This window comes from Elaeis guineensis, chromosome 6 (genome assembly GCF_000442705.2).
Source record: "Elaeis guineensis isolate ETL-2024a chromosome 6, EG11, whole genome shotgun sequence".
Lineage (NCBI taxonomy): Eukaryota > Viridiplantae > Streptophyta > Magnoliopsida > Arecales > Arecaceae > Elaeis > Elaeis guineensis.
Genome location: NC_025998.2, coordinates 21,405,868 through 21,413,221, shown reverse-complemented (window position 1 = coordinate 21,413,221; position 7,354 = coordinate 21,405,868).

Below are 7,354 nucleotides of genomic sequence, written 5' to 3'. Positions count from 1 at the left end.
TTTTTTATAATTATTCAAACTTAATTAATGGATATTGAAGGAAATGGCTATATAGATTGCTATGGACTCTTTTTTTTGTTTTCATATGATGTCTAAAACCTAATGGGTGCCGATGGATTTTCTTGCTATATTTTTATAGTTGTTTTCTTTTTTTTTTCTGATGATGATTCAAACTTAATTAATGGATATTGAAGGAAATGACTTCACAGATTGCTATGGACTCTTTTTCTTATTTCCATATGATATCTAAAATCTGATTGGTGTCGATGGATTTTATTTGCTATATTCTTATAGTTTCTTTTTATTTTTTCTGATGATAATCCAAACTAAATGGATATTGAAGGGACTAACTCCACACATTGCTATGGGCTCTTTTTTTTTATTCCCATATGATGTGTTAATGCTAATGGGTGCCGTTCAATTTTGCTTTTAGTTTACAATAGTAGAGTTCTTTATAATCAAAAGCAACAATGGCACTCTCTTATTACCTCACTAGCTCCTGGTGGTTGGGTTCATAGGGGAGAAGAAAATCAAGACCTACTTGTAACTAAGAAGCTAGACCCCACACATGCATCTAGAATATATATTCGACTTTATTTATATATACTCAATTATATTTTGTGAACATTACTTTTTTAATGTTGTCCTTGATCTACGATAGATGGCACACTAAGCAGACCTATCTCTAGACCCACCAATCGATGTCGATCTTTCATCAGAGAGATCAAATGTTATGTAAGATTGTTAGTTAGCATCTACAATATATTAGCAGAAAAATGATTCTCATCTAGTAGTATATGGTTACAAAGAAGCATAAGAAAAATATTACCTTTATGCCAGCATGGCTACAAAGATAGAAGTCAAACTCCGTCGGGTGACATATACTTGTGTCAACTACAGTTCTTAATCAAACCATTATAACATTACTTCCTACTCCAAGCATACAAAATACCATGTTATTTTTATGAACATTGTACAAAGTTAAGGTATCATAATGTATAGTTAAATAAATATGATATATAGTTATTTTATTCTGATACATAATTAATCTAATATGATATATAATTATTTTTATTTTCAGAGATTATAGGTTATGTCTTCTCGAGGCCAGAGCCATCACAGTCGAGGAGGAAGGGGATCTAGGGGTCAAAAGTCAATCTTTTTATTCGATGGATGGGATGGAGGTGTAAATACATCTGTATCATCAAATAAAACATATAGAAATAATCTGTTCAAAAATCGAAGGAGTATATCAAAAATATTCCTTCATACTGGTTTAGACTTGAGGCAGAAGGGATAGATACAAGAGGGTTAAAATTTAATTTAACCATCGATGGATAGGTCAAGATCTCTATAACTCCGTATCATCGAATGAAATGTATAGGAGTAATCTGTTCAAAAATCAGAGTAGTATATTAAAATATATTCTTTTGTATCAGTTTAGACTTGAGGCATATCAATTATAATAGTTTTTCAGTTTCAATTAACTTAGTTACAGATCATTGAGTTATTGGCACCCATAATTATATAATTAATTAGTGAATTTATTTATTTTTATTTTTAGAGATTATAAATCATGTCTTTCAAAGTCGGAGCCATCAAGCGAGGAGAGAACTCTCAAGAAAAGAGCTCTCATACAGTCAGCTCGCATGGTTCTGCATCAGACATACCATGCGATAAATTTTGATACTTTAGATATTCTCTTTTATGTTATTTTATTTTTTATTATCTAATATAACATTCTTTATGATGTCTTGATACTCTCAGATTTGAATGACATGAGGTCACCAGTGACCCACACTCACACGGAGCAGCATTGACTCTCAGAGTCAGCGGTATGGTAGAGGATCCACCTGACTCACGGTACCTCCTACTCGATCGGAGGATAGAAAGCTATCCATATTCAGAGCCACTCGTAAATACTATATCTTCATTGAATATGTTTAAAGTTTAGCCATTTTAGATACTAACATTTATTATTCAAAATCAATTTTGCAGCATATTTATAAAGTCTGGGGTGTCTCGTATGTTTATTGGGACTATCCGATAATTGATACCGGAGCTGGTGAATGAGTTTTTCAATTGGCCATCAGGGGCTCGTGATGCATTTTGGAAGGTATTCCTGATAAATCAAAAATGCTTAATTTTAAATTTGCAGTTGGTTTGTATTCTATTTATTAATGTATGATTATTTCTACTTGCAGGGATACTATCGGTCCAAGACTCCTCAGGATGAGAAGGCTGATCGTTGGACTTTGAGAGGTGGCCACGTAAAGGTTCCGGGATGGGCTGTATAGCCTTCGACAGTCCATCATAGAGCACTCTAGTTATAAGTCACCATCGAATTGAAAGTCTTATACAGATCATTGAATGCAAGTAGACATATGGAAGGTACTCTATGACCAGTGAAGTACTGAGGAGTACTCTGGTAGGCGACAGAGGGCACGATAGAATCGATCCGCCCAGCAGCATCTGATCAAGTATACTGATGGCTCCGTTAGCACACATATTGTGATCGATAGATTGACAAAAATTCTATACTTAAAATTAATTTTATATTGAATTAATCATATGTATATTTTAATTAATTTAATTTTATTATTTATTTATTATAGATACGGTAGCTAGATCGCGTATCAAGTCAGTTATAGATATGGGAGGCCACACATCAATCTAGGATGAGTGGTGATTACTTAGATCCTCGATCTCGACAGATCATGATAATAATTTAAAATATTATTTATTAAATTTTTATATATACTGATATATATATATATGAATTAATAAATTTTGAACTGTATAGGCAAATTATATGGAGTATGTCATATCGCAGCATGATGAAGACTCCTCCTCTCAACCCCTCCTTAACTTAAGGAATAGCTCAGGCCATCAAAGGGGTGAGTAGGAGTCGGATCATAGAATTCGATCAAAGCTTCGACCCTCCAGCAGCTAGATACTCCTCTTTAGGCTCGATGATCTAGATGTGGACTGAAGCACATGTAGAGGAGGTCGTGTAGAGAGTTTGGAGCTAGCGATCTCAGAGCTTTCGAAATGCCATCTGTGATAAGATCATTGAGATTTTTTGAGATCCACATCTACGTGATCAACTGGACTCGTTATCACAGCCATCACAATTGGTAAGTCTATTAATAATTTTTCATACTTATTTTAAATTTATATATTTAGAAACTTCACATATTTAGGTTTGAGTCTAGAAAGAGATATAGAGGGTAAAAATTCAATCTAACTATCCAAATGATGGGTCGAAATTTTTATAGCTTCATATCATCAAATAAAATGTGTAGAATAATCTGTTCGAGAATCAGAATAGTATATCAAAATATACATCTTCATATTGACATATATACTTTCGTATCGAAATTATTAATAATATTTTATTTTTCTTCATTACAGGATGCTGGGACATCTGACTCTCATCCATCAACTGCTGAAGAGGACGTACAGGAGCAGGAGGAGGGTGAAGAGGACGATGAGGAAGATCTTATATAATTTTTTTATATATATATTATAATTTTGATACTTGTAAAGCTGCATAAATTATATAATTTATATTTTTAATATAATATAATTAATTTTATATTTATAGTTATGTTAAATAATTATTATTTTATTTATAACAGGTTTTAAAGATATTATTGCTTGTTAATATGATTAAAATAGATTTTAAAATATTTAATTTTAAATTTTTTAATAAAATATTTAAAAAATTATTAACGATGATATTAGCGATGGCGTCTGCCATCGCTAATAATTTTTTAAATATTTTATTAAAATATTAAAAAATTATTAACAATGGTAGTGGTGATGACAACGACCATCGAATAGTTTTTTAACACTTTAATTAAGAAAAAAATTAAAATTATTAATGAAAGCTTTTTATTACTAATACTGATGTTAATTACTGTTATTAGCGATGGTGAATTTATCATTACTAATAATGATAATTAGCAATGAAGTTATTTTCGTCAGATTTTTAGCGATGGCGTGCCGTCGCTAATGCTATTAGCGATGGCAAAATGAGCTATTAGCGACAGTAAAATGACTATTAGTGATAGTAATTAGTCATCGCTAATAGTCTATTTTTTTATAGTGGATGAAGCTGATCAAATTTCTTAAAGAGATAGCTCTCTCTCTTTCTCATTCCACCAAGAAAATGATTAAAAAAATTGGATATTCTAATAAAAAATCTATATCCACTCATTATAATCCAAGTATATATCCATCTTAAAAAGAATCTAGGTGAATCAATTGATTAACTAGATACTCTCAAATTATAGGTTCTCTTTTTTATATGGCAAATAAGACAAGACCTGATATTATCTATATTATAGGGAGATTAAGTAAATATACCCAAAATCCAAATCAATTTTATTGATCTACTATTGAAAAGGTATTTCGATATCTTAAGAGAACCATTGATCTATTTCTCTGATATATATATTAGATATCTTGAGGGGGTTGAGGGTTACAGTGAAGTAAATTAGATTGCTGATTCTTTTGATCTTAAATTAACTATTGGAATTTTTTTTCTTCTTAGTGATGCTACTGTAGCTTGGGATCTTTCAAGTAAACTATTATATCTCAAAGTATCATGACAGCCGAGTTGATTGCTTCAGATACCACCTATATTGAGGTAAAGTGAATTATAAATTTTATCTCAAAGCTATCTTTAGTATTTAAGTCAATTCCAGCTATATCAATCTATTATGATAATAAAACTATAATTGAACTAACTAATTCAAGGAGTACTAATAAAAAGATGAACTGACATATCCAGATTCGTCTTAAATTTATAAGACAACTCAAAAAGAGTAATTTATTTTTTAAAATTTGTCAAGTCTGAGAAAAACTTGACAGATCAACTATTCAAAGATTTATTTAGAAATGGAGTCCTAAAATCATTAAGGGGGATGGAGCTTAAGCTCACTATGTCATCACCGATAGTAGATACCCAATCTTTATGATTAAAGATCCTACAAATGAGATTCAATGTGATAGAAATAAAGCTGATTGAGTGATTATGTCAGAGTACATTCTCGAGTATATCTCCTCCCATCCCTATGATGAGTATTCTTATCAATGACAAAAATTTTTTGGAAAAATTAAGTTATACTTTTAATAAGTACAAGACATGAAATATGCAGGATATTAGATCACAAATACCATTAGATTTGGGTGAGAATTATTATATAGGCTGCGACTAGGGATTTGGGCTAATCCTAATAAAATTATCATTAAAAAATCAAGATACTGAGTGTAAGGCCTTTAAATGGCACTGATGGCATAAAGATTCATTTGATCTGTACTATGTGTGTGATAAGTTGAAGTTTGAGTAAAAAATTCTAGTTCAAAATCAAATTCATTATGATTTTTTCAAATGGATACTCTCAACGCTAAATGAGGTTCAAGTCTAGAGAACACCTCACCTATTATGTAGTATAAGATATGTAGATATTTTTTTATAAAAAATTTAAATCTTTTGTGTAGGATTATTGAAGTTTTTTTAATTAAAAAAATTTAAATTTTTTTCTAAATTTTAGTTATTTAAAAATGTTGGAACTCTATTTTAAAATTAATGCATCTTTTTGAAGAGATACTCTTTAGAAAAGAATGTTAGTTTTCAAAGAAATATAATATTTCATATCTCTTCGAAACTATGGTGCCTCTCCAATAATCGAGCATAATCTATAAATAGGCTTCAAATCTGATTGTTTTGAAATCAGTGAAACAACACCGATATCTTTTATCTTCTCTCTTGTGCTTTATTTGAAACACTTTCTTTTGAGACAGAGAACATATCTTTCATTATTCTTCCTTTTCCACTCTTTTTTCCTAGTTGAGTATTAAAGGAAGTTTTTGGATCAGTCTCTTCAATGATCATGCTCAGTATAGAAGGATCGGGCTGAGCGGATCATTGTGCCTTGGGGATGAGAATGCCGCAGATCCGTATATAGAGGAAGAATCATATTCTTAGGACAATGTTTCACATGCCTCGATTCAGATAAACTTTTTTAATCTTTTCTTTTTTATTTTAATTTTTATTTTCTTTAGAATAGGATCTTAAAATCAGATAAATAACATAACAATTTTTTAGGTATTTTGATCAATTTTTTCCAATAAAACAAAGGTCTATGATTTTGTCTTTTTTATGGCATTTTCGGTACAATGAACCAGCACAATCCATGCAGTATATATAGGAAAATTTGATTACTTCAAAATAAAAGGGAATTAATGTAGAATACAATCACAACCACTTGATTAGCTTTGTTCAACTGAGCGCATGGCCACCCATCAAACAAATTGTGGCACCTTACGAGGCTCAAATGCGATTATAGAGGGGTTTGGATTGTAGCTTTCATGCGAAAGAATTATTGTGCAGCGTCAACCATTAAATAGCATAATAGCCACTTTAAAATCTAAGCAGATATTGGGGTGTTTTGTAAGATGCAATCTAACGATTATTGATGTCGTAAAAGAAGATTAATCATTTTTATAGCTCATAATCTTAATAGAAAATCTCACTGATTATGCTAAATCATCTCAAAGATATTGGTTTGTAATTCTCACCACCACCCATCTTAGTGAGATTGCTTTATTTAAATAATGATGTATTGGTATAAATATAGTTACAAAAAATTTTACAGAATCAAATACAAAAGATAATTATAGCTCATAATCTTAACAAAAAAATTTACTAATTATGCTAAATCAAATCAAATACAAAAGATAATTATAGCTCATAATCTTAATAGAAAATTTCATTGATTGTGCTAAATCATCTTTGGCTATTAAACCCCCCCTGCACGTGCGCAAGTGTAATGAGGAGGTAGTCACATTGAGCTTGGACCGAAGATGCACAAAGCGAGAGGAGACAAGGCCCTTAGTTAATCCATCCACAAGTTCATTGTCAAAACTTATGAAGCGAATGGTTAACTATTTTTGAAAGACACGCTCTCGAACAAAGTGGTAATCAATTTTAATATGCTTCGTGCGAGCATGGAAGATTGGATTCACTGTAAGATAAATGGCAAGAGATCGTCGCACCATAAAATAGAAGGTTCTCATAACGGAAAGTATAATTTCTAAAGAAGTGATTGTATCCAAATAATCTCAGTAGTAGCATTGGCTAGACTTTTATATTCAGATTCTGTGCTTGATCAAGTAATAGTGTGTTGCTTTTTGAAACTCCAGTAGATTAAGTTAGGCCCTAAAAAGGTGGCAAATTCACTTACAGAATGTCAGTCATTACGATTACCAGCCCAATCTACATCCGAGAAATCATGTAGTAAGGATATAGAAACTAGTCGAAGATAGAGGCCATAAGAAATGGTGC